General features: G+C 36.9%; 1 long non-coding RNA gene across 2 annotated transcripts; it reads left to right on the forward strand.

Moving 5' to 3' along the window:
• The first annotated feature begins 306 nt into the window (after positions 1–306).
• Positions 307–16,901, forward strand: LOC120213133. Of its 2 annotated transcripts, XR_005524770.1 has the most exons (4): positions 307–364; positions 439–542; positions 711–1,345; positions 16,892–16,901. It is a non-coding gene; the product is annotated as an uncharacterized LOC120213133 (long non-coding RNA). The 2 variants fall into 2 exon arrangements; XR_005524769.1 differs by lacking the exon at positions 16,892–16,901 and having other exon boundaries at positions 711–1,430.
• Positions 16,902–27,174: the final 10,273 nt, after the last annotated feature.

Here is a 27,174-nt window from a genome sequence, read left to right on the forward strand (position 1 = left end):
TAGGCTTTTGCAGTATCTAATTCGAATTAATTGATTGGTAATTATATTGAAAAGTACGGGCTATCAGACCATTTCAAATCTTGTTTGGTCACGAACAAACAATTTTTGTACATGCTCTAATCCGAATATTGATGATTTCTGCAAATCTTTGAATTATTGTTTTAATGTTCAATTTCGTCCAACATATACTTTGAAATTTAAACAATTAAATTATCAAATAATTAATTAAATTATCGGAATCAAGTTTGTAGGTAATGAATATTTAAGAGTTAACACTAATATTCGTCTCGAATTATGAACAATAGTTTTGGAACTGTGCTCTCGGGGAAGTTATGGTGTAACAGCCAGGCCATTTTCCCAAAAGGTATGTTGCATTGTTGTTTATATGATAGGTATTGGCAGGTAGATGTATTTACTCATTTGTTCGTATGAATGCAGGATTGAAGAGCCGGGTTAGATATATTAGTGTTTTAGATCCGACAAATATGGCTTACTATGTCTCGGAAATTTTGGATGCAGAGAGGGATGAACCTCTGTTCATGGTAATCGAAAATTTTTATTCTATCAACTATGTTTTTGTACCACAATCTTATTAATTACACAATTTTTTTCTCTTACCTGGTTATGCTTCGACTTGTATTCGATAATGTTAGAAAATGTTTTCATGGTGTTTTTCAGCATGCATGGCCTTAATGTTGATTTCGTTTCAGGTATCGGTGGAGCACTATCCCGGTGAAGTATTCGTTCATGTTTCAGCTGCCAGATGCTGGGAGATGGTGAGAGAGAGTGAATCAAGAGATAACGAAGCAACATAGACAAGGGAAAACCAACCTCCCGCCATTGCAGCCTCGATGGCTTTGAGATGTTTGGCTTTTCTTCACCCGAAATTGTTCAGTTAAATTAGTTAGTAGACTATATTTGGTTCCCTCGACCTCCATTTCTCGTATGCTTAACAGATGAAGTAAAACTCAGCTATCGTTTGCTTAACATAATAAACCAGGCCATTGAGGCAATGGATCAAAATCGAGTTTGTACCGAGTATTGGGACTCTCGGTCTTATGGCTGCAAGTGCAGTTTCTGCAACATTCTCACCTCCCTGGTAATGCGGGCAATGTAGTTAGAACATCCGGGGAACAAAACAATGTAGGGCCTCCTCGGAACATTTGCGTGTCCGGTGAAGTTGACACACTACTCAGAGTCTGTTCAAGAAGGCGAACTCTGAAGAATTACACTCACTTTGTAGCATTTTAAGTGAGAAAAGGCCAACTATGGATATAGACCTTGTGACTCGACTCCTCGAGGAAGAGATTCACAATCGTCGTTGTAGATGATCGAAAATATTTTTGTTCATTGGGATCCAAGATTCGGGAGCCCATTTCCCACATTTTTCAGCTCTGTACATATGGCACATTGCATGTACGGCTTTCAATCAATCCACCATTCTTTCAGGTAGAAGAAAGTGATAAGAAGCTGCGGGGTCTTTTGCATATCGGATGAATAACCAGTTGATCTAGTGAAACGAGATATTGGATTTTTTAAAACAAGACTAAGAGTTTAAATCCTGATATTTTGAATTAAACAAATTAAGTTGAGAGAATTGATCTCATAATAGGCTTTTACAGTATCTAATCCGAATTAATTGATTGGTAATTATAGTGAAAAGTACGGGCTATCAGACCATTTCAAATCTTGTTTGGTCACGAACAAACAATTTTTGTACATGCTCTAATCCGAATATTGATGATTTCTGCAAATCTTTGAATTATTGTTTTAATGTTCAATTTCGTCCAACATATACTTTGAAATTTAAACAATTAAATTATCAAATAATTAATTAAATTATCGGAATCAAGTTTGTAGGTAATGAATATTTAAGAGTTAACACTAATATTCGTCTCGAATTCATTATGAACAATAGTTTTGGATGTCCATATATAATATTACTTAAATTTATAATATTTAAATTTGTAAAGACAATAATTATATGTGGATATTTGAATTTTCATTAGTTATTGAAGTAAATTGTTGAGCGTCGGTGATTTGTGGACCCCGTAGCGCATGGCGAGTGGGGAAACTCCACTCGAAATTTTTTTCAGCAAAAATAAAAATAAAACAAAAATAAAATAAGGGGGGGTCAAAGATTCGAATCGTACTATAAATGAACTTTTCTGAAAAAAGAAGCAGCTGTTTTAGACACTGTTCGACTGCCTGTTCATTTTGATTCACTGAACTCAAGTTTAGAGGCCAATAAATTGCAACTCTATTTAAAAAAGGATTAAATATTTGTCTAAATTATACCCATTTTTCACGAATTAATCTTTAAATTAGTTTTTGAATCATCTAAAGTATTTAACGTTATCACTTTAGATATTTCGATCATATCGATCATTAAAATCTTATTAGACACTTCATAATCTTAAAATTTTATTTTTTTTATTTTTTAAAAAAATCTAACTCAAGTCCCACCCTCTCCCTCTCCTGTTTCCATGGTTTTTCCAAGGCCAAACAAATGATTGAACGGTCAATTATTACGATCGAATCAAAGAAATTTAAAGGATTGAATATTTGGATTTTAAGGATTAGAGATTAAAATGTAGAGATTTAAAAATTTTGAGTTTTGAGATGATAGTAAGGGTTGTGATATGTTAGTTTGTGGTCGGCAACGTATGAGTGATTGGTCGTTGACGAATGGGTGACTGGAGATGATTGGCAACTACTGTAAAGGTGAGTAGAATAAGAAATTTTAAGAGTTTGTGCTTTTTTATATTTTATAAAAATTGGAATTTCTTAGAAAATAAAATATTTTTTAAGTTTTTTTTTAAAAAAATAAATTTTTAAAATTATCAGATTATGACAAATGTCACTTAACGGAATTTTTAACGGTCGTTAGAATCAATACACCTAAAAGAATAATATTTATATCATTAAACACTTTGATGATTCAAAAATTAGTTTAGAGATCAATTCGTGAACACAGAATAATTTGAGCAATTATTTTATGTTTAAACTTTCAAAAAATAACTTTATTTAATTTTAAATTATTCAGGTTAAATTAAACAATAATAGTATACTTTTAAATTAAATAATAATAATGAAGTTTAAGTTAATAGTAGGTACACTAATAATACATATATACTTTCCGGATAAAATTTAAATTGAAATACTCAAAATGATATTACTATAAAAGATAACAATAAATTCTGAATAGATTATAAATAGTAAAAAAACTTGATTACAAATGAAGTAAAATGGATTGGGATGGTCGTCTTGTCTCTATAGTACTCCATTCGAATTAGTCGATCAATAGATCGGATATGAAGTAAATTTTTTTATTAATATATAATAATTATAAGATAATATCTATTAAAAAAATTGTTATTGATAGCATATGCATAATTTACAGACAAAATTATTTAAACTCGAGACATCAAAAAAAATAATACTCTTCTATATTACTGAATTCACTTAATAAATTTAAAATATGAAATATATTTTAAAAATATATTAAATGAAATAAATAAATAATTATGAAAAGTTTCATTTTCAAACCGGTCAATTTTGTGGGCAACAGAGCACCAAATTCAATTTACCGACTCAAACAAAAACCATTAATTACTCCATAAAGCCAAAATGAAAGCACCAACATACAAACAATCACCCAGCTTCCACTCACTACCAAATCATATATAAATAAATATCAGAAGATTTTGTAATAAATTTCGTATCCGTACACATAGATATTGAAGATAAATAATTGGTTTATATGTTTTTTAATTGAAAATTGGATAATTATACCAACAAAGGGCTGTGTCCTTCGGTGAAGACATTAATAGGATGGGGTCAACTTCAAACGATACGAAATCGATGGATAGATATATTATTTGCACATTCATGCACCCATTTTAATGCTTTGCCGTTTGCCCTTTCCTTTAGAACAAATAAGGAGGTTGGGGTTGGCCCACCTAAGGATGGAAAAAGACTTGAGTATGACGGTTTCTAATCTGATTTAATTTTATTAGATTGACCCCGCCACCGGACTTGCTGTGGTGGGCGTCGTTGTTCGAGACGCTAGGGGTACGATTTTAGGTGGTCTGCCTATCACGTCTGTTGGTTGTTTTGATTCAAGGCTAGCGGAGTTATACGATCTGGTTGTTGTCGACAATCTAGCCATGGAAGAGGGGTGGCATTGTATCAATATTGAGCTAGATTCAACGATGGTGGTTAACAAGTTCAATAGTGGGGACGTTGATGATTTACGTTAGGAATTCATATGCGATAATTGTATTTAATTTAGTTGTATTATTTTTTATGTACTTAGAGATATATCGAGTGACTCATAGATTAGTTAAAAGAACACTTGACTCTAATATTTTTTATCGATTTATCTCGTGTTCCTCAATAGTGATATAAAGAACGATTTGTTACCGTCATGATTAATGAATCGATGGATACTCTTTTCTCTCTATATAATCTTAATCTTGTGTTGTAGAAGAGATTTTTAATGAAACTCATTTATCTTTCAAATTAAAAAAGATTGAGTTTTTTTTTTTAATAATTAAACCCAAATTAAATTGGATCAAATTTTTTCGAGTATAGGTTCAAGTTTAAAATGATAAATAATTGACTCATAAAAATTATATCTTATATATTTAAGAATAATTATAATACTATTTTTTATATTACATGATTATTTAATTAAGTTTCTATTTTATTAAATACAATTATATATATATCAAGTCTCTCTCAAATGATGTGGAGTTTATTACTTTTTGAAATGAGACTCCTAAAATATTTTATAATAAAGATTTAAATTTGAAATTACGATAGACCTACGAGATTTTTTATCAAATTTCATCAAGAGAACAATTAAAGATATTTTCAAAATCTTTGTTTATAATTTTTTTGTCATATTTCCAATAACACTTGTCACTGAACGAGCTTGATATATATATATACATATATATGGTAAGATTTAATTACACTGTATAAAACTCTTTTAGTTTTATATATTTTTAAAAACATTGGATGAGAGAAATTGAAGGGTAATGATAAAATATTTGTTGGAAAAAAAATAAAAGTCATCAATACAATCATCCTAAAAAAGTGTAAAACTAAAATAATTTTATACAGTGTAAGCGGAGCCAACAATTATTGAACGGTGTTAATTGACACCCCAAAAAATTTCAAATTTTTTCCTATATAAATTATATATATTATAAAATTAAAAAGTGACACCCCTTTTAAAAAAGTTTTGACACCGTATATATTAAGAGTTTTCATTTGTTTAATTCAGTCACCGACTGAATCGAATTTTTATTAATTTAATTAATCAATTTTTTACTCGTTAACCAAATCGAACAGAATAAAGTTTAGTCAATTCAATCGGTGGCTGAGTTAATCAAATTTTTAATATATTTTTTTATTAAATTAATTTGAATTCAATATAGATATTTTCTATTTGGGTCAAAATTTAATTAGATCTTGATAATCTGATGGGTCTAGTGTGATTAAAAAACAATTGAATCTTAATTCTTAATAGATTTGAGCTTAAAATATATATGATATTTAATATTTTTTGTTAATTCAATTAATTAATCTATTTAAAATAAAATTAAAAGTTAACTGAATTTTGAAATTTTTTAATTTTTCCTGACCGAAATAATATGGTGGCCGATTGTTTTAACTGAATTAATTCATATCGATCGATCAATTCGATTAGAACTGAAAAATGAACTCCCCTAATACGTATGTATGTTCTCTTTTGGTTATTGTTTTAATAACTTTGTAACAATCTTCTGTTAATTTAACTATTTTTTATGTTAATTTAACTATTTTTTATATTAATTTATCAAATTTTAATATTATTCGTTAATTTATATGATTTTATTTAGATATCATAATTTGAAATTATAACGCCTTATTATAAAATTCCTAACTCCGTCTCTAGAGTTACTACGTTAACACTTTGAATTATCATATCAAGACAACACAATAAAGATAAATAACGATTTTTGTTAATTAAAAGATCACATTAACATCTTTTTATCAATTTAAGAAACACATTAGGTAGAAAATAGATTCTTAAACAATATTTATTGATTTTCTTTCAAATGTTTCGAAGACCTTTACCATATAACTATATAAATAATTGAGTTCATGAAAACTCGATTTAAATTAATTTCGAGTTGTAATTTCATAAATTTAATCTGATTCGAAAAAAATTAAGTTATAATCGAATTATAATTTACAACTTGAATAAATCAAAATTTTTAGTAATTAGTAGATTAATTTTATGTTTTAGTTGAGTCTCTAGAATTTGTATGATAAATATATATTATATATGAAAAAATATAAAGGAATATGTCGAAACGATTTTTAAACGGCGTGGAAAAGCGCGTTATTTTTAATTATTTTCTTTACGATTGATTTTAATTAAAAATAATACGATTTTAGAAAACCTCTCGTTTCGAAAAATTGGAAATTCCTTTACGATGAAAAAATAAGGTTCGAGGAGTCGCCACCAATCTTTGATTAGGGTGTGATTGGACACCCAAAACGTTGTCATTTTAAATAAAAAAATATTTTTAATTAAAACGACGAATTTGCGGTCTGCGTTATCAAAATCTGAGTTCGGGAGTCGGTTACGCGTGGGGACGGATTAGCACCCCCACAGCGCCCTAAATCGGTACCTAGTCGATTAATTAATGTCTTTGCAGCGAATTTTACAAGTTCAAATTTAATTTAATTTTTGATCCTTAAAACAACAAAAGTGCAAATTTTATGGTATGCAAAAGCAACGAAATAAGTTAAGTTAAAATTACCAAGTCGTTAGAAAGATAACGAATATTCGATTATTTATAAATACCGAGACCAGATCTTTAGTTCAGTTCTAACGACCTTTTCTCGATACATTTAAATAGTCGAACATTTCATTTTCTTTCATTCCCAAATTTTAAAGTGAAATATCAAATTTTTTAGTGACAATGATGGGATACACTTGTAATTTAAAATCGTCAAGAACAACTTTTTCTGTAAGTTAAGAAAAGCCATTCTGACAGTTTTAAATTAAAAGGGTATTACCCTTAATCCGATTATGTGATTAGTTCAAGTTATGCACGTAAGACTATCATGCAAATTATGCTGATTGAATGTCATGCAAAGAGTAATAAATATTATGATTAAAATATCATGCAATGTGAAATACACAAGAAAAAAAATATATACATATATTTTAATTTCAAAAAAAAAAAAATAATAATAATAATAATAAACCACACATATTAACATATAGTGTACAAACATGACTTAAATATAATAATAAAAACATGACATGCGAAACTATAAAATTAAAATATATATATAGATATATACATATTTAAAAAGTGACTAAATATGAATAAAATCAAAACTAAACATACTAATCAAAAGTTAAACAAGGGTTAAACTATAAAGAAACTAAACAATAGGCTCATTTCATAAAACTTTCATTTCCATGTACTGCAAGCATAATATATACCAAAGTACTTCATAGGACCAAAATGAAAGTTTTTCAAAATTACATATCCAAAGTATAAACAACATCAAAATAGCCCTAAACTGATTCTGGACCAAGATACAACATGCGGCAAATTAGGAGGTAAATTTAAGATACCAAAGAAGCCCGATTCAGGGACAAAAATGTAACAGGTTGAAACTGAAATGGCCTACACGCAGTTACCCCCCAAAGCAAAACACAGAATACTTCCCCGGAGGTCAATACGACGCCGTTTTGGAACTAAACGGGACGACGCCGTTTTGGAACTAAACGGGACGACGCCGTTTTGGCGTACGAGACATCAGGGTATACCCCTAACCCTAGTCTCATTTCTTCTCAACCTAAACAGATGAAAACCCCCCCCCAGCCGTTCTCTCTATCTCTCTCGCCTCTCAACCCCAGCTTGACCAGACGACTCCCCTGGCCACCACGGCCACCATGGTCTCTCGCAACCCTCGATAAAGCCCGAAACCTGTGGCCACCATGGCCACCACCGTGGGGCTCCGATGGGGAGCCCAGACATCACATAAACCCCCCCCCGATGGTAACCCCGGTAGTTACCAACCTGAATCTAAGGCCAAAACCCCTCGAAACCCAGATTTCCCTTCTCCTAAGACTCCAACAAGATACTCAAAGGACCCGAGGGCAACCCCGACCGAATCTTAACTCAAACCCAACAAAAACCTACAACCCACTGCTCAAAACCGACATGCACGACTTAGAAAACAACGAAAGACGAAGGGTCTACCTTCTTCTCGGTTCCTAGCAAGGGCGACGGAAGCTTTCTGGATTAATGAGGTGGGTTTTTGTTTTTTCCTTTTTTCCGTTTGATGGTGGATTTTTGGGTTCTTGTTGATTTTTTGGTTACTGGAAGTTTTCTTTTTGGTTCTGTCCCTTTTTTTTCCTTCGATGATGGCTGATGGGTTGAGCCTCTCCTCTCTTGGACGATTTCCCCCCCTTTTCTTGATGGTTGGACCCTGTTTTTCTTGTTGTTCTCCTCGTTTTTTTTGCTTCCTCGTGTTCTGTTGTTTTGTGTGCAGGGCCCCCCGGTTGGGCATGGTGATCACGGGCGACGATAATGGTGGCCTTGGTATCGGATGGGTGGCCGATCAACACGGGTTTCCTGTCAGTGGAGCTGCGCATGCTGGCTTGGTGATCGTGCTCTGCCTGGGAACCGAGCTTCTCGGTCAGTGTGCTGTCGGGTGTGGGCATCACGTGAACCGTTGAATCGTGATGCCAGGTCCAACGGCCAAATGTGGTGCGGCGCCGAGAGCTGGTAGCGGGAAAGGAAAACCCTAACGGGTTTAGGGTTCAGTTGTTTGGGCTGTTTAATCCAGCCTGTTGTAACTTGTTTCAGCTTGGGCCTGTAATAACATTTATTTAGTATACTCATATGTATTTTAATTGCTTAATCATTCATTATAATTGCTTAGTTGCTCATATATCATATATAAATATAACCAAACATTAATCATATAAACGACAATAAATCCAATTCAACTTCAGAAAAGATCCCGGACAAATCGAGCATCTACAGCTGCCCCTCTTTGCTCATTGTCGTGCAACGAGAATATAGCAAAGATCACTAGATGATCAAATTTGTCCGATTATGAGAAATTCCAAAGATTAATCGGCTCCACTGCAACGTCCATAAAACTGGTTTTATCCCCTATTGCTTCAGGGAGTAAAACTCGAAAATCTTCGTCAATCGTGTCTGCTCCCCATTTTTCCAGAGAGTACAAGACTAAAACGATTCTCGATAATCATGTCTGCTCCCTATTTTTTCAGAGAGTATGAGACTCGAACAATTCTCAACGAACGTGTCTGCTCCCTATTTCTTCAGAGAGTATGAGACTCGAACAATCTTCAACAATCGTGTCTGCTCCCTATTTCCTTCAGAGAGTATGAGACTCGAACAATCTTCAACAAACGTGTCTGCTCTCTATTTCTTCAGAGAGTATGAGACTCGAACAATCTTCAACAATCGTGTCTGCTCCCTATTTCTTCAGAGAGTATAAGACTCGAACAATCTTCAACAATCGCGTCTGCTCCCTATTTCTTCAGAGAGTATAAGACTCGATCAATCTTCAATTATCGTTGGGAAACCTGCAAACATTTAAAATAACCATGCAATGTCATGATCCTATTCATGCCTACGATGTATGCAATTTAATCCACTTTCTTCTTCGAAAGAATACTATCCCCTTTGATTTCAGTGGAACTCAGTTTCGCTTTGGGCATAGAGCATTTCACCAGTTCACCCCAGTTGATACTCTCAATACTATAACTTTTGGCTTGACAAGACTTTGACTTCTTTCTTTCTTGAGGCCTGCCAGTACCCCTGACCAATCTTCTTGATAAATGACAACATCCTTGGGTCATCTATTAATGGCTGTGATTTTCTGTGAATTCCAAAGTTTTAGCTTTTCCCAACCATACAAGCTTAGGGGTAAAACCATTGCTAGCTTCAGAATACATGCATTTCCAGAACCTTTTGCATAATAATACAAAATGATCTCATGTACCACAAGTTAAGCTATGCGTTTTGACTTTCTCAAAATTAGATGCTTGTAAAAGGGAAATCAAGAAGGGAAAATATCTCTTTATTTATATAAATGGCGAAGAATTTTTAGGCCACTACATGACAAACTTTTAATCGGAAAAGAACAAAAGGATAGGTGTCTTCAAATATCAATAACACAAATGCTTTTGAACTGGCACGCCGTCAGAATGACTCGAGTGTAGTTTCTGTCAAAAGGACCTCCAAAATGATGATGACACCTAAGAGTGCGAAACCCTTTCTGGACCCCAAAATCTCCCATTATTGGATGCCATAAACCAATATTGAATCTCACGTGCATTCAATTCCTCCTCCGGTTGTCCCCACCGAGACTCATTGATCTTTGGTCTCAACCCCAATGGCCATCGTCGTTACCCATGTCAGGAGCTCTTCCTACTTCCAAAAACAATTCAGATTATCCACCATGCACGAACTCTGAATTTAAAACTCAAGTCGCCCTTTGCGGGTTTTCGACTCGAGACCTCCTTTGGTTTCAAGACGCCCTTTTCGAGTTTTCATCTTGAACCCTTCTTTTTTCCATTTTTTCATTTTTTTATTATTTTTTTTTTATTTTTTTTTTCATTTTCACTCATTTTTTCTTCTTTTTTTTTTCTTCAAGCAAAATACTTCTTAACTGCGTCAGAATTCACTGGATGAGGTAATTCAGACCCATCCATCTCAGTTAAGACCAGAGCTCCCCCAGAAAAAACTTTCTTGACAACATAGGGTCCTTCCCACTTGGGCATCCATTTCCCTCGGAAATCTTTTTGAATGGGCAATATCCTCCTGAGAGCCAAATCTCCTTCGTGGATTTCTCGAGGGCGAACCTTCTTATCATGTGCTCGTATCATCCGCTTCTGGTATATCTGACCGTGACAAATAGCCTTCAATCTCTTTTCTTCAATCAGATTCAATTGGTCATATCTGGCCTGTACCCATTCTGCCTCATTTAGCTTCACCTCTGATAAAACCCGGAGCGAGGGAATTTCCACTTCAATAGGGAGGACAGCTTCCATCCCATAAACTAGAGAAAACGGAGTTGCCCCAGTAGACGTTCGTACAGAAGTCCGATAGGCAAACAGAGCAAATGGCAACTTCTCATGCCAATCTTTATAAGTTTCAGTCATCTTCTCTATAAGCCTCTTAATATTCTTATTAGCCGCCTCCACTGCCCCATTCATCTTTGGGCGATAAACCGTGGAATTATGATGCTTTATTTTGAATTGCTCACATACAGATTTCATCATCTTGTTGTTTAAGTTCAACGCATTGTCAGAGATAATTCTCTCTGGTAAGCCATATCGGCAGATGATTTCTTTCTTCAAGAACCTACATATCGTCGACTGGGTAACACTTGCATAGGAAGCTGCTTCTACCCACTTGGTGAAGTAATCTATTGCTACCAGAATGAAGCGATGACCATTTGACGCTTTTGGAAAAATTTGCCCAATAACATCCATGCCCCACATAGAAAACGGCCACGGAGCTGTCATCACATGCAACGGATGAGGAGGGGTGTGCATTCTATCCCCATAAATCTGACACTTGTGACATTTTCGGGCATAATTGATGCAATCAGTCTCCATAGTTGACCAATAATACCCAAATCTCATAATTTGTCTGGCCATTACATGCCCATTAGCATGGGTGCCACATATTCCTTCATGTACTTCTTCAAGAATCATTTTCGCTTCTTTATTGTCCACACACCTTAATAAGACCTGATCCATGCTTTTCTTATATAAGATCTCACCATTAAGCACATACCCTGCTGCCATTCTTCTAATGGTCCTTTTGTCATTCTCAGTTGCCTGTTCGGGGTAACTTTGATATCTTATATACTGGAGGATGTCATAGTACCAAGGTCCTTCATCATCTTCTTCTTCAATGTCAAAGCAGTGGGCTGGATATTCATAAGCCTTCATCTCAATAGGCATCATATTTGAATGCTCGTTCATCTTAAAGGTCGCTGCCAAAGTAGCCAAGGCATCCGCCATTTGATTTTCTTCTCTGGGGAGGTAATTGAAAGTCACTTCCTCAAATTCTTCAATAAGTCCCAGAACTAATTTACGATATTCCACAAGTTTGGGATCTTTGGTTTCCCATTCACCTCTGAGTTGGTAAATTACCAAAGCTGAATCCCCATATACCTTCAACATTTTTGCTTTGAGTTCAATAGCTGCTCTAAGACCCATAACACAAGCCTCATATTCAGCCATATTGTTTGTACAATCAAAATTGAGCCGACTGGTAAAAGGATAATGCTCTTCCCTTGGTGAGACCAAGATTGCCCCAATCCCATGCCCCAAGGCGTTTGAAGCACCATCAAAGTTCATCTTCCAGTATTTACCGGCAAGAGCAATTGTTTCTTCCTCCGAGATAGCCATTAAATCCTCATCCGGGAAATCGAAATTCAACTGTTCATATTCTTCTGAAGCCCTACTCGCAATGAATTCTGCTATGGCGCTCCCTTTAACTGCTTTCTGGCTTACATACTGGATATCAAATTCGGACAACAGGATTTGCCAACGGGCTAACCTTCCAGACAATGCAGGTACCCCCATCAGATACTTTAAAGGGTCCAGCTTAGATATGAGCCAGGTAGTATGATACAACATATACTGTCTAAGTCTTCTGGTAGCCCACACTAAAGCACAACACAAATTTTCAATTGGTGAGTATCTGGCCTCACACTCAGTGAACTTCTTACTGAGATAGTAGATAGCCCTCTCCCTCTTCTCAGTTTGATCATGTTGCCCCAACACACATCCCATTGAATTGTCATAAACGGACAAGTAAAGAATTAAAGGCTTTCCTGGGATGGGTGGCGCTAGGATCGGAGTATTCGAAAGATATCTCTTTACTGCCTCAAAAGCCTCTCTGCAATCTTCACTCCATTCTCCTGAATCATTCTTACGAAGAAGGCGGAATATGGGATCACATCTTTCGGTCAGCTGCGAGATAAACCGAGCGATGTAATTTAATCTCCCCAAAAATCCTCGAACCTCTTTCTGTGTTCTTGGGGCTGGCAAATCTTGAATGGCTTTTACTTTATCGGGATCTATTTCGATTCCCTTTCGGCTCACTACGAATCCCAACAGTTTTCCCGACGTCACCCCAAAAGTACACTTATTTGGGTTAAGTTTTAGTTGGCACTTCTTTAATCTTTGAAAGAGCTTCCTCAAATTCTCGACATGTTCCTCCTCCGTCTTGGCTTTGACAATCATATCATCGACATAGACTTCAATTTCTTTATGCATCATGTCATGAAACAACGTCACCATGGCCCTCTGATAGGTTGCCCCTGCATTCTTTAATCCAAACGGCATGACTTTATAGCAAAACGTCCCCCACATAGTGATAAATGTTGTTTTCTCCATATCTTCAGGGTACATTTTAATTTGATTATAGCCGGAGAAACCATCCATAAATGAGAATAAGGAATTTCCAGCAGTATTGTCCACTAACGTATCTATATGTGGCAAAGGAAAATTATCCTTTGGACTAGCTCTATTCAGATCTCTATAGTCGACACACATTCATACTTTCCCATCCTTCTTTGGTACTGGGACAATATTTGCTACCCACTCAGGATATTTGGCCACTGTGAGAAACCCAGCATCAAATTGTTTCTTCACTTCTTCTTTAATCTTGAGCAGCATCTCGGGTCTCATTCTTCTCAGTTTCTGTTGTACGGGCTTGCAATCAGGCTTTATTGGTAATTTATGGACAACCAATTCTGTATCCAGCCCTGGCATGTCCTCGTATGACCAAGCAAATACATCTTTGAACTCTTGAAGTAATTCTATCAAGCTTTGCCTCCCTTCAGTAGACAGGGTGGTACCAATCTTTATTTCCTTTCTGTCCTCATCTGTACCCAGGTTCAAGATCTCTGTAAGCTCTTCGTGAGGCCGGATCTGCTCATCTTCCTGTTCCACCATCTTTAGTAATTCTGAGGGTGGTTCACATCCCTCATCCTCATCACAACCTTCGATTTCCCCTTGACATATGGGCATCTCGAAATCAATCGCCGGGTCAGAGTCATTAGCATTCGTATTATTGATATCTGAGTTTTCTGCAAAAGATTTGTAAACTACAGGCAATTCCTCCGCAGTCCAGTTGTTCAACACAAAGCCCAGTGGCGCAGGGTAAATGCCCATAGCTCTCATTTCTTTGAACTCCTCATCGGTTATGACATTAATGCTCAAGTCCTCCAAGGCAATCTCAACTATCCCTTTACTGCTTTCTAAAGTCCCTTGAAACATATATCCTCCTGATACGAAAATGCTGCTCAATGGCGGGAATGTCATGGGCTCCCAGCTTGGGTCCTCACCAGTCAATCTTGCCTTTCTCAATTCCTGAATCTTCTTGATGCTTCTCATTTTTTCTTTTAAAGTTGGCTGATACCCTAAACCGAACCTGTCTCTTTTAGTTACAGGGTAGATTGGGCCTACCAGTCCTTGCAACCGACGTCCAAACCCTTTGCCAGTTTTTGCTCCTCTTCCAAGAGTCAGCTTAAGCCCCATTTTGGTGCAGTTTGACAATCTAGGCTTCGGGATCTTCTTTCCTTCTGCCACAAACATGGCATTGACGTATTCCAACGATCTGAAAGAACATTCAACAGCTTGCTCTTCCACTTCAACGTATGGAGCAGTAGTAGAAACCGAAGCAATAATGTCTTCCTCAGCATGAATGCATATAAGCCTCCCATCCATTGCAAATTTTATCTTTTGGTGCAACGTTGACGGAACCGCACCGGCCTGATGAATCCAGGGCCTTCCCAATAAACAGTTGTATGTAGGCATGATGTCCATCACAAGAAACTCCACTTCGTATATCGCCGGGCCAATAGTCAAAGGGATATCAATCTTGCCTAGAACTTCTCTCTTCGTTCCATCAAAAGCTCGAACCACACTTTGACAGCTTCTCATCAGGGTGCTGTCCACTGGCAATTTTTTCAGGGTCACCAAGGGCATCACATTTAACGCCGAACCGTTATCTATCAGTACTCTGGATAGAACATGCCCTTTGCACCTAACTGTGATGTGTAGGGCCTTATGATTGCCAATCATCCCAGAAGGGATCTCGTCCTCAGAAAAAGATAAAAAATTATCGGCCTGGATGTTGGCAACTAGTCGGTCCAGCTTTTCTGCGGGTATCTCCTTCGGGACAAATGTTTGGTTTAAAACTTTTAACAGGGCGTTGCGATGAGCCTCTGAACTCAGAAGAAGTGATAGGACAGAAATACGGGCAGGCAGCTTGTGCAATTGTTCAACAATACTGTATTCACTATGTTTCAGAAATTTTAAAAATTACATCGCTTCATTCTCTGTTACTGGCTCATTGACGATGGGTTCATCTTCTCTTATCTGCACATCGATACTTTTTCCTTTCTCGACAGCAATCTTTTTCTCAGGTTCTTTGTGATAACATCTACCACTCCTGGTCATGTGTCCCACTTCATCTACCTCTTCCTGTTGCTTTGTCACCTCTCCTATTTGACAAGTATATCTCCAGGGTACCTGTTTGTTGTCTTTGTACAGGAACGGAGAGGGAGGTGTAATAATCACCTTTGGAGCTACCTTCTCAGCCACTCGATTCTTGGGAGTGATGACGAGGGGACAACTAGCACTATAGACCACTTTGGATGATCCCTCAGAGGCGTAAACTTCCGCTTCTTCTTTCTCAGCCCCTTCTTTGAAGAACTCGATTTCCTTACCATCCATCATCTCTTGTACCAGCCCTAAGAAATCAGAACACTGTTGTATACTGTGTTTTGTGCAGTTATGGTAGTGGCACATCTCTTCGTTATTGAAATGTTCACGTGGCAGATTAGTCTTTAATAGTCCTACCTTGACCATTTGGCGCCACACCCAAGGCATGGGTGACATCACCTCCCTAACATTTTTTACAGTCGTTTTTCCTTTCTCTTCAGCGACTGCATTAATCCCGGCTCCTGCATGGTTTGGCAATGGATTTTGGGCTATGTTTGGCTGTTCACTGTCACCAAAGTTGATGACGTTTCTTCTTCTCAGAGCTTGGACAACCTTTTTGAAAGCGGGACAATTTTCAATAGAATGTCCGGAAACCCCTGCATGGTATTCGCACTTAGCACTAGCATCATACCACTTGGGATACGGGGGTTGTATAGGGTCCACATGATAAGGTGAGACTACATGTCGATCATATAATTCGTGGAATAACTCCTTATAAGTCATGGGAATCGGATCAAATTGAGGCCTCTCTCTCCTTGGATCTCTTGCCCCCTGCCTATTGTCAATTTGGGGTGATGTTACCGTTCCCTGTGGTCGGGACACTGTGATATTATGGGAATCATACTGCCTTATTTGGTTGACTTCGTTTTCCTTCTTCCTCATCGGTTGTTTCTTGCTGGAATCTCCTCCCTCAAGCTTCCCGCTTTTGATCGCCATTTCAATCATTTCTCCCGCCGTAACTATATCAGCAAAACTTCGAGAAGGATTACCAACAAAATGTGAGAAAAATGGAGCCTTCAAGGTATTAACAAAAAGTAGGTTCGTTTCTTCCTCTACCAACGGTGGGTGGACTTGTACTGCTATCTCTCTCCACCTCTGAGCATATTGTCTGAAACTTTCACTATGCTTCTTCTCCATTGCTTGCAGCACCATTCTGTTAGGCCTGACGTCCTTCACATGTTTATACTGGTCGAGAAAAGATTTGGCCAGGTCTTTCCATGTCCTGACATCAACTCTCCTTAGTTGATTATACCATCGCAATGCTGAGCCTACTAAGCTTTCCTGGAAACAGTGGATCAACAGCTGGTCGTCCCCTACGTAACCAGTCATTTTCCTGCAGAACATTGTGATATGGGCAGAAGGGCATTGGGTACCGTCGTATTTCTCGAAATCAGGAGTTTTGAACTTGGGAGGTAGGACCAGATCAGGAACTAAACTCAGTTCCTTAGCGTCGAGACCATACAAGCTGGTATCTTCTTTCATAGCTTGTACTTCATTTGCTAGCTGCTTATATTGCTCCTGCAACAACTTGTTTTCGCTCTTCTTTGCTTCTTCATCAAGGTCCGGGACCTGGTGATATGGGCTTTCTTCGGGATGCGAACAAGATCCAGGTTGCGGATTCACTGCGATGCCGTCAGGATTTATGTGTACTTTGGTATGGACAGATGTTCCTTGGATATTCGGAGACTGTACCGGGGTAAACCCTGGGGGGTAAAGTGGTTCTTCACTTGTTTGCTCATGGGCCTTTCCGTGCTCTGGATTTCTCCCTCCCAGCATATTTGCCAACTTAGACAACATATCCTCTTGAGCCTTAAGCATCTCTTCTTGCATTTTCCTCAGATCATCTTGCAACTGCAATTGAGTTCTTTCTATTTGAGCAATCTTATCATCCATGGCCTTCCTTGTGTTATAGTGATGCTTGAAATTTCCCAGTATTCTGTAATGTATCCCTTATTGTTAATTTTAATGCTTCGAGGATGAATGCAAATTATGTAAAGTGCGATAAAAATGCAATGCAAAACTAAGCGCGCAAATAAAATGCAAATGCATGCAGAAAGGCATTGATTCATAAGACGCGATCAGTCTTAGAACAACTTTCATTAAGGACCAAAAGCATCATTTTTACAAGAAAAGCCCACTACAGAAATGGCCTAGCTCTCATGTTCAGCTCTACTATTTGATTGACAAGCCAATCGACCCTCTTTCCTACGCCTGATGCTGGATTGGCATAGCTCTGGATGACTTTTGCTTGGAGGTCCATCTCTCCCAACTGCCTCGCAACGCCACTTAACTGATTCATGGTCTCTCGGATCACGTGATTCACGTTTGTCTTCCAGTCTCTAAAGTGATCGTTTGAATTTTGCCATTGCAGTCTGATGCCTTGGACGGTGCGCTCGAGACCAGCGATTTGTGTCTGGCAGTTTCGTAAGGCAGCCTCTAAATCATGAATCTTCTTTTGCAAAGCAGCGTTCTCCTCGAGGCTAACCCTTTGATCCACTGGGCAACGCTGACTGTTTTCTGCAGATAAGGAACTCTCAAGCTGCATAACGTAGGCACTGTACTCTTCATTCTTTGCCTTGGCTCGAGCTAACTCTTCCTCATGCCTTGATTCCATTTCGTGCATCTCTTGATTGAGTACCTCTATCCGTTCGTTCTTTGCTCCGCACCTCTGTATCCAGAGGAATACTTCATCCTGCTTGCCTTGGAGCACATTCTCCCGATGTTGCCTTTCTAATTTTAGCTCTTCTTTGCTTTGCCTCTTCTCAGTTTCGAGCTCGTCGATTCTTTGCTTTCTAACCTCAAGTTCAAGTTGCATGTTATTTGCCTTCATTCTGAGTTCTTCGATATTAGCATGCAATTCTTCTTCTCGCTTCTTGCTCAAGGTGTACCTTTGTCTTAACTCTTTAGCCTCTGTCCTTTCGCTCTTCAGTGCCCTAACCCAGGACCTTCTCTCGGACTCAAGTTCTTGATTTCTTTTCTTCTTCTCTGTCTCTAATTCTCTGACTCGGTGCTCTCTCTCGGCTCTGACGTCTCTAACTCGACGATCCCTCTCAGCCCGGAGCTCTAACCGCCACTGCTCTGAAGTTCTCCCGAGGCCAGCAATTGCCTGTGCTCGACTCATCTTTTGGTAATCACTCTGTAAACTAGTGAGATTGGCCTCCACTTCATCCTTTCTCTTGCGCATAAGCTCAAACTGTGTATTATAGAATCCCCTATCGATGTCCAACATGAAATTCTTTTGTCTAAGGGCCTCACACTCCGCTTCCTTCCTGGCGATTTCCGCTTCGAATTCACTCTTCAGTATCTCCAACTTAGACGGTACGTACTCAAACTGTACTTCCAAAGGAGTTGTTTGGTCACGATTCGCCAACGGAAGGATATCATTCTTTCGCACCGCCCTCCATGCCACGTAATCTGGTGTCAGCATGACCTCAGCCGCTATGAAATCAGTTCTAAAGGTTGACTTCCACGCCTCTGACATTGCACGAGCAGTCTTCTTGTAATGATCTCCACAGTACACAAATTCAGATGCCTTCAGACCGGATGTAGCTGGGACGAATTGGCGGGCCCCAAATTGCCTTAGTACCATTAGTGGCGCATAACCTACTCCACCCCATAACCCTAATAGGGTTACCCAATCGGAATCCCCACATTTGTACAACACATCCACAAAAGCTAACCAGGGGACACGCCACACTATATCATGTTCCTGTAAATTTCTGAAGAGTGAAACCCAATCTTTCCTGGTGAGATGCTCTGGCCACTCTTTAGTGAGGAAATCTTTTAAGGGTGAATAGGCCGTAGAAAATCGTCGACTATACTCTCGGTCAATTTTCCAGAAGTGACTGCGTATCCAAACAGTAAGCAGCTGGACACACCCGGTGAAGCGGCTACTCTCAGCTCTTCTGCAACTGCTAAGTGCTCTGAATGTTTCAGCCAAAACCGCAGGAACAGGGTTTACCTTCCTTTCCAAACGCTCGAATAAATCGACCACTGCGGCTTCCACGTGATAAAGAACTTTCGGGAAGATCATCAAACCATAAATTCCCAGGGCGAACATCTCCATGCTCTTCTCGATATCGCTATGCTTGACGATAAGCTCCTTGAGGCATGACCAAGGGAAGCAATCGGACTCTCCCTTCTTTTGGATTCGATCAGCAACCCACTTCTCTCCCATCCCAGTAATCCTTGCGAGCTTGCTCTTAAAGGATTGGGTCCTTGAGGCTTTTGAGTAGATACGGTCCAAGTGTATCGTCTCGAAATGAAACAAGGAGGTGTATTCTTCTAACGTGGGAGTCATGTCTTCCTTGTTGAAAGTGAAGCAGCTATATGCGGGATTCCAAAACTGGATGAGAGCTTTGATTAGGGGTTCGTTTACTTTCACATACAACAGAAGGGCGATGTCACCATACTTTTGCCAGAAAGAGTATTTCACCTCAGAATTCCAACTTTCCCAAATTTCGCGTAACTCTTGCAAATCGTTTTGCTTTAGACTGACCGGAGCAACCTCTGGTAGTACTGATATGTAATCTTCAGTCAAACTGTCGCCTTTCTTCCTCTGAGTTTCCTCGGACCACGACCTCACTTCTGCGTTATCCACTTCCTTGTTATGAAAGCTCTTGTCCATTTTATGACCGCCTTCTACTTTTATGACCACCTTGTGAATCAACACCTTTCTTCATGAATGATGATGTAATGCAGCGGTAATAAATAAAACACAAACAAAAATAAAACTGTGTTAGTATATACAATGAATAGTCAAAGAATAAACAAACAACATGAAGATAGAAAATATATACATCCTAAACCTAATTCACATGGTATCTACCCAACATGGCGTCTACCGAATCATGCTTTAGTAGATCCTACCCGACATGATATTTACCCACATGTTTTGTTACTCATAAAAAAAATCCTAACCGCATGGTATCTAATTCACATGCATGTTTGAAAAATAAACCTAACCACATGATCTCTAGTTCGCATACTTTTTGCAAAAAAATAAATTCGAGGGAAAAGTTAGAATGAGTTTCCCCTTTGTGTCTGTGGACAGAGATTCAACCTAAGATAGGCAGAGTTTCAGTATTTCTAAAAGGGTCCTCGAATTGTCTTTTGCTGGTGCCCCCTTGGGCTTGCCAGACCCTCGATCCTCGCCCATTATAGGCTTAAAACGGATCAAGTTCAATTTCGAGAGGATACATTTCCCTATGTCCATGCGAGAAAACTCAATGTTTCACTCGTAAACATAAGGCATGTACCCCAGAGGTTACTAGCTAAAGCCCATGCGGAGAAAAATAATTTTTCTCACGTAAGCGTAGCTTTCACCCCTACCTAACGGGACAGAGCACAGTAAGAAGGCTCTAAATATCGAAGTGGTTGTAACGACAGTGAGGGGAAACCCATAATCCTTTGCCTCGATCCAAGAAAAACAATAGACTAAAACGAAGGTCAAAAAAAACTGAAACATGTAGAGCGCACATTAGTACAACTATTTATTCATTAACCAAATTACAAATTAAGATGTAAATAAAACAATTCAAACAAACAAGGGATCAAAGACCAAATTAAAGCGAACTTATAAATTTCGTTTGCAAAGACAATTAATTAATCGACGATCGGCCTGACTCTCTAAAAAGTCCCCAGCGGAGTCGCCAAGCTGTCGAAACGATTTTTAAACGGCGTGGAAAAGCGCGTTATTTTTAATTATTTTCTTTACGATTGATTTTAATTAAAAATAATACGATTTTAGAAAACCTCTCGTTTCGAAAAATTGGAAATTCCTTTACGATGAAAAAATAAGGTTCGAGGAGTCGCCACCAATCTTTGATTAGGGTGTGATTGGACACCCAAAACGTTGTCATTTTAAATAAAAAAATATTTTTAATTAAAACGACGAATTTGCGGTCTGCGTTATCAAAATCTGAGTTCGGGAGTCGGTTACGCGTGGGGACGGATTAGCACCCCCACAGCGCCCTAAATCGGTACCTAGTCGATTAATTAATGTCTTTGCAGCGAATTTTACAAGTTCAAATTTAATTTAATTTTTGATCCTTAAAACAACAAAAGTGCAAATTTTATGGTATGCAAAAGCAACGAAATAAGTTAAGTTAAAATTACCAAGTCGTTAGAAAGATAACGAATATTCGATTATTTATAAATACCGAGACCAGATCTTTAGTTCAGTTCTAACGACCTTTTCTCGATACATTTAAATAGTCGAACATTTCATTTTCTTTCATTCCCAAATTTTAAAGTGAAATATCAAATTTTTAGTGACAATGATGGGATACACTTGTAATTTAAAATCGTCAAGAACAACTTTTTCTGTAAGTTAAGAAAAGCCATTCTGACAGTTTTAAATTAAAAGGGTATTACCCTTAATCCGATTATGTGATTAGTTCAAGTTATGCACGTAAGACTATCATGCAAATTATGCTGATTGAATGTCATGCAAAGAGTAATAATATTATGATTAAAATATCATGCAATGTGAAATACACAAGAAAAAAAATATATACATATATTTTAATTTCAAAAAAAAAAATAATAATAATAATAATAAACCACACATATTAACATATAGTGTACAAACATGACTTAAATATAATAATAAAAACATGACATGCGAAACTATAAAATTAAAATATATATAGATATATACATATTTAAAAAGTGACTAAATATGAATAAAATCAAAACTAAACATACTAATCAAAAGTTAAACAAGGGTTAAACTATAAAGAAACTAAACAATAGGCTCATTTCATAAAACTTTCATTTCCATGTACTGCAAGCATAATATATACCAAAGTACTTCATAGGACCAAAATGAAAGTTTTTCAAAATTACATATCCAAAGTATAAACAACATCAAAATAGCCCTAAACTGATTCTGGACCAAGATACAACATGCGGCAAATTAGGAGGTAAATTTAAGATACCAAAGAAGCCCGATTCAGGGACAAAAATGTAACAGGTTGAAACTGAAATGGCCTACACGCAGTTACCCCCCAAAGCAAAACACAGAATACTTCCCCGGAGGTCAATACGACGCCGTTTTGGAACTAAACGGGACGACGCCGTTTTGGAACTAAACGGGACGACGCCGTTTTGGCGTACGAGACATCAGGGTATACCCCTAACCCTAGTCTCATTTCTTCTCAACCTAAACAGATGAAAACCCCCCCCAGCCGTTCTCTCTATCTCTCTCGCCTCTCAACCCCAGCTTGACCAGACGACTCCCCTGGCCACCACGGCCACCATGGTCTCTCGCAACCCTCGATAAAGCCCAAAACCTGTGGCCACCATGGCCACCACCGTGGGGCTCCGATGGGGAGCCCAGACATCACATAAACCCCCCCCGATGGTAACCCCGGTAGTTACCAACCTGAATCTAAGGCCAAAACCCCTCGAAACCCAGATTTCCCTTCTCCTAAGACTCCAACAAGATACTCAAAGGACCCGAGGGCAACCCCGACCGAATCTTAACTCAAACCCAACAAAAACCTACAACCCACTGCTCAAAACCGACATGCACGACTTAGAAAACAACGAAAGACGAAGGGTCTACCTTCTTCTCGGTTCCTAGCAAGGGCGACGGAAGCTTTCTGGATTAATGAGGTGGGTTTTTGTTTTTTCCTTTTTTCCGTTTGATGGTGGATTTTTGGGTTCTTGTTGATTTTTTGGTTACTGGAAGTTTTCTTTTTGGTTCTGTCCCTTTTTTTTCCTTCGATGATGGCTGATGGGTTGAGCCTCTCCTCTCTTGGACGATTTCCCCCCCTTTTCTTGATGGTTGGACCCTGTTTTTCTTGTTGTTCTCCTCGTTTTTTTTGCTTCCTCGTGTTCTGTTGTTTTGTGTGCAGGGCCCCCCGGTTGGGCATGGTGATCACGGGCGACGATAATGGTGGCCTTGGTATCGGATGGGTGGCCGATCAACACGGGTTTCCTGTCAGTGGAGCTGCGCATGCTGGCTTGGTGATCGTGCTCTGCCTGGGAACCGAGCTTCTCGGTCAGTGTGCTGTCGGGTGTGGGCATCACGTGAACCGTTGAATCGTGATGCCAGGTCCAACGGCCAAATGTGGTGCGGCGCCGAGAGCTGGTAGCGGGAAAGGAAAACCCTAACGGGTTTAGGGTTCAGTTGTTTGGGCTGTTTAATCCAGCCTGTTGTAACTTGTTTCAGCTTGGGCCTGTAATAACATTTATTTAGTATACTCATATGTATTTTAATTGCTTAATCATTCATTATAATTGCTTAGTTGCTCATATATCATATATAAATATAACCAAACATTAATCATATAAACGACAATAAATCCAATTCAACTTCAGAAAAGATCCCGGACAAATCGAGCATCTACAGAATATATATGTATTGTATATATTTATAAAAATTATTTAAATTAAAATCAAATAATATCATCATATTATAAATATTTACATTTAAATTTATTCAAAAATTCGATTCGACTCAACTCGACCTGACAAAATTTAATGTCAATTTCAAATTATAAAATATAAATCAACAACTTGAATATCTCGATTTTTTTTTTTTTACTTATCTCGCATCAATAGAAGGCTCACTCCTAGTACGCACACATCAGGTACATCCCAGGGTTGATATAACGCCATGTAGGATAAATGAGTGGAGCCCACACGTCACACGAAGCAGAAATAGCTGTCGAATTCTGTATTTGTAGACAAGCAGTACAAACATCCACGTGGGAGCACGGTACTTGTAGGGTCTACCTGATTATGCACGTGTCAACTGCTTACCCTTCACCGTAGATCGCGGGGATATTTTATCAGTACGGAGTTATTGTGGTTATAGGAAATCGTGCATTTCGCGCACCTTATAAAACCTCACTAGGCAACAGTGCACAGTCTTATTCTTTAAAATGACATAATTTTATAATTAATTATTAATATTATTTATTGATTTACTAATCCATATCAGATATTGCAGAGGTGAAATCAACCCTCTCAATATAGTTTGTTCTATTCGTAAACGTCAGTATTCGAAACCCTAACTTATTTAAGAGATTTAGTGTCTCATCCCACTAGACCAACTAATTGTTGATATCTATCTTTAATCCTTTCAAAAATAATAAAATTATAATAAAATGATAGAATTGCATTATAATCCCCCAATAATTAATAATTCAGTTTTAGCCCCGTAAATACGATGTCTACGTTCACCCTAATTTTAGTGTATGATGCAGAATTTGTATGCAAATTTTGCCACATATTCTGTGCCTATGTTTAGTTCCATCTTTCATTTCTAATAATACCAAGTTTTGTAGCCCTATTTTTCAGATCATATTTCTTTAAAAATTAAAATTTTCAAATCATTTTCTTCTTTATCTCATCATCTCCTTCCCCAATCTTAAAGCATCAAATCTCCATGTTTTGCTCTACTCTTTCTTTAATCCACCATTATAATCTAAATTAAAAATCACTTCTTCTTCTTTATCCCATCCTTTTCTTCCCCAATCTTAAGCATTAGACCTACATGTTTTACTATGCTCTTTCTTTGGTTCACCAATATAATCAAGATTTAAAATCAATACAAAAAATTTAAATTTCTTTCAAATTTATTTTTTTCTTAACCAAAAAAGTCTCATTAAAAATATATGAGAATTTCTAGATTTATGTATGATATATGAGAATTTCCTTTTATATGACACAATTGAAAAGGATTAATTCTTAAGATGAATTATAATGGTGAATCAAAGAAAGAATATAACAAAAACATGAGGTAGTGGAAAGAAAATATGATGTAAAAAATAAATGTAATGTATACTCATTTAATTGGATAAAGACTATAATTGAGGTAGTGGAAAGAATTCATGTAATAACTTTTCGTCAAGAATCATTTAAAATCACTCACTTGTACACGTATACTTCCATCTATGTATATATATATATATATATATATCATGTGTATTGCTACTTTGCTATTCTGGGAAGTCAAAAATCTGCAGTACAAGCAATGGTGGAATTATAATTTGAAGAGCGACCTCTACTGTTAACCCCAAGACAAAATTATAAAGGCTTTCTTGAGTTCTGTGCTACCTAAACTGACACAACAAATATGACTACTCAAGTTGGTGCATGCATGCATGCAGTTTATATGTTGTGGGATATGGTCCACCATTTTCTTAGCTGGAAAATGTATCAGTTTTTCCAGAGCTAAGAAACTAGTTCCGTTTGAACAATATGACCTGGATCATATATATATATATATATATATATATATATATATATATATATATATATATATATATATATATGAGTTAGGATCATTAAATACTGTTATACAATGTAAAATATTGTTAGTTTTACTTAGATTTAATTACATTGAATGAGGAAAAGCTTATGAGTGAGGCTGACGTAGTAAATGTGAAAAAAATTACTTGAAAAAAAAAAAGAAGTCTCAACTATCTATTTTTATTCATCCAACGGTTCTAAATCTATATAAATTGAAGAGTTTTACATTATGGAAGTAGAACTTAACCCTATATGTATATGTTACTCAACTCGAATATAAATGTCATAATTACTAATTAGAATATAGCTTGCCATCATGAATAAGCATTTGTTAATATTTTCTTTGCAGTGTGTAATTTTTCATAGAGTCCAATAAGAGCCAGTCTACTTGTGTAAGCAGTTCTAGGATATCACACAATGAATAAATAAATTATGATATTTTAATGAGATAATTAAAAGATCATATATACCCTAAGAATAAGACAAGCAAAACATCAGCCTAGTATTAAACAAGTATTATCCATAAATAATGTTCAAAAGTTGTCTGCCCAAGTGGATTATCATACATCCCTTTGATTAGGCTTTCAAACCTCCATTGTTCCATCTTCTTTATATTGGCTCAAAATTTTGTACAAATCTAACACTTTTATGACATGCGTGTATGTGTTTTGTTTTAGCTGTCGCCAATATTAGAAAAGATGAGTCTAGGTTTTGTCTTTTGCCTTAGAATAGATTTCATGGTTATTATATTTTAATTATATATATGGTGAGTAAAACTCGACTCAACTCGATTTGAAAAAAAAACTCGACTTGAATTAAATTCGATTTGTAATTTTATAAACTCGACTCGAAAAAATTTCAGGTTCAAATCAAGTTGTAAAATACAACTCGAATAACTCGAATTTTTTAGTAACTAGTATACTGATTTTCAAATTTGAATCAAGTCTCTCGACTTTGTATTGTATATGTAAATCACATATGAAAAAAATACAAGAAAATATATATGTATTGTATATGGTTATAAAATATCATTTAAATTGGAATCAAATAATATCGTAATATTATAAATATTTACAATTAAATTTAAATAGAAACTAAAAAATTTGACTCAACTCGACTCGAAAAAATTTCAAGTCAACTCAAGTTATAAAATATAACTCGTTAATTCGAATAACTCAAAATTTTTTAAATCAACTCAATCAAACACTCACCCCTGAACTTATATACAAGAATGTTAATTGGTGTCTAATGGCATTCACAATTATGAGTGTCTAATGGCATTCATAATTATGATGTTTATTTATCGATTTATTTTTATC

Source organism: Hibiscus syriacus, unplaced genomic scaffold, assembly GCF_006381635.1.
Source record: "Hibiscus syriacus cultivar Baekdansim isolate YM2019G1 unplaced genomic scaffold, ASM638163v2 tig00000738_pilon, whole genome shotgun sequence".
Lineage (NCBI taxonomy): Eukaryota > Viridiplantae > Streptophyta > Magnoliopsida > Malvales > Malvaceae > Hibiscus > Hibiscus syriacus.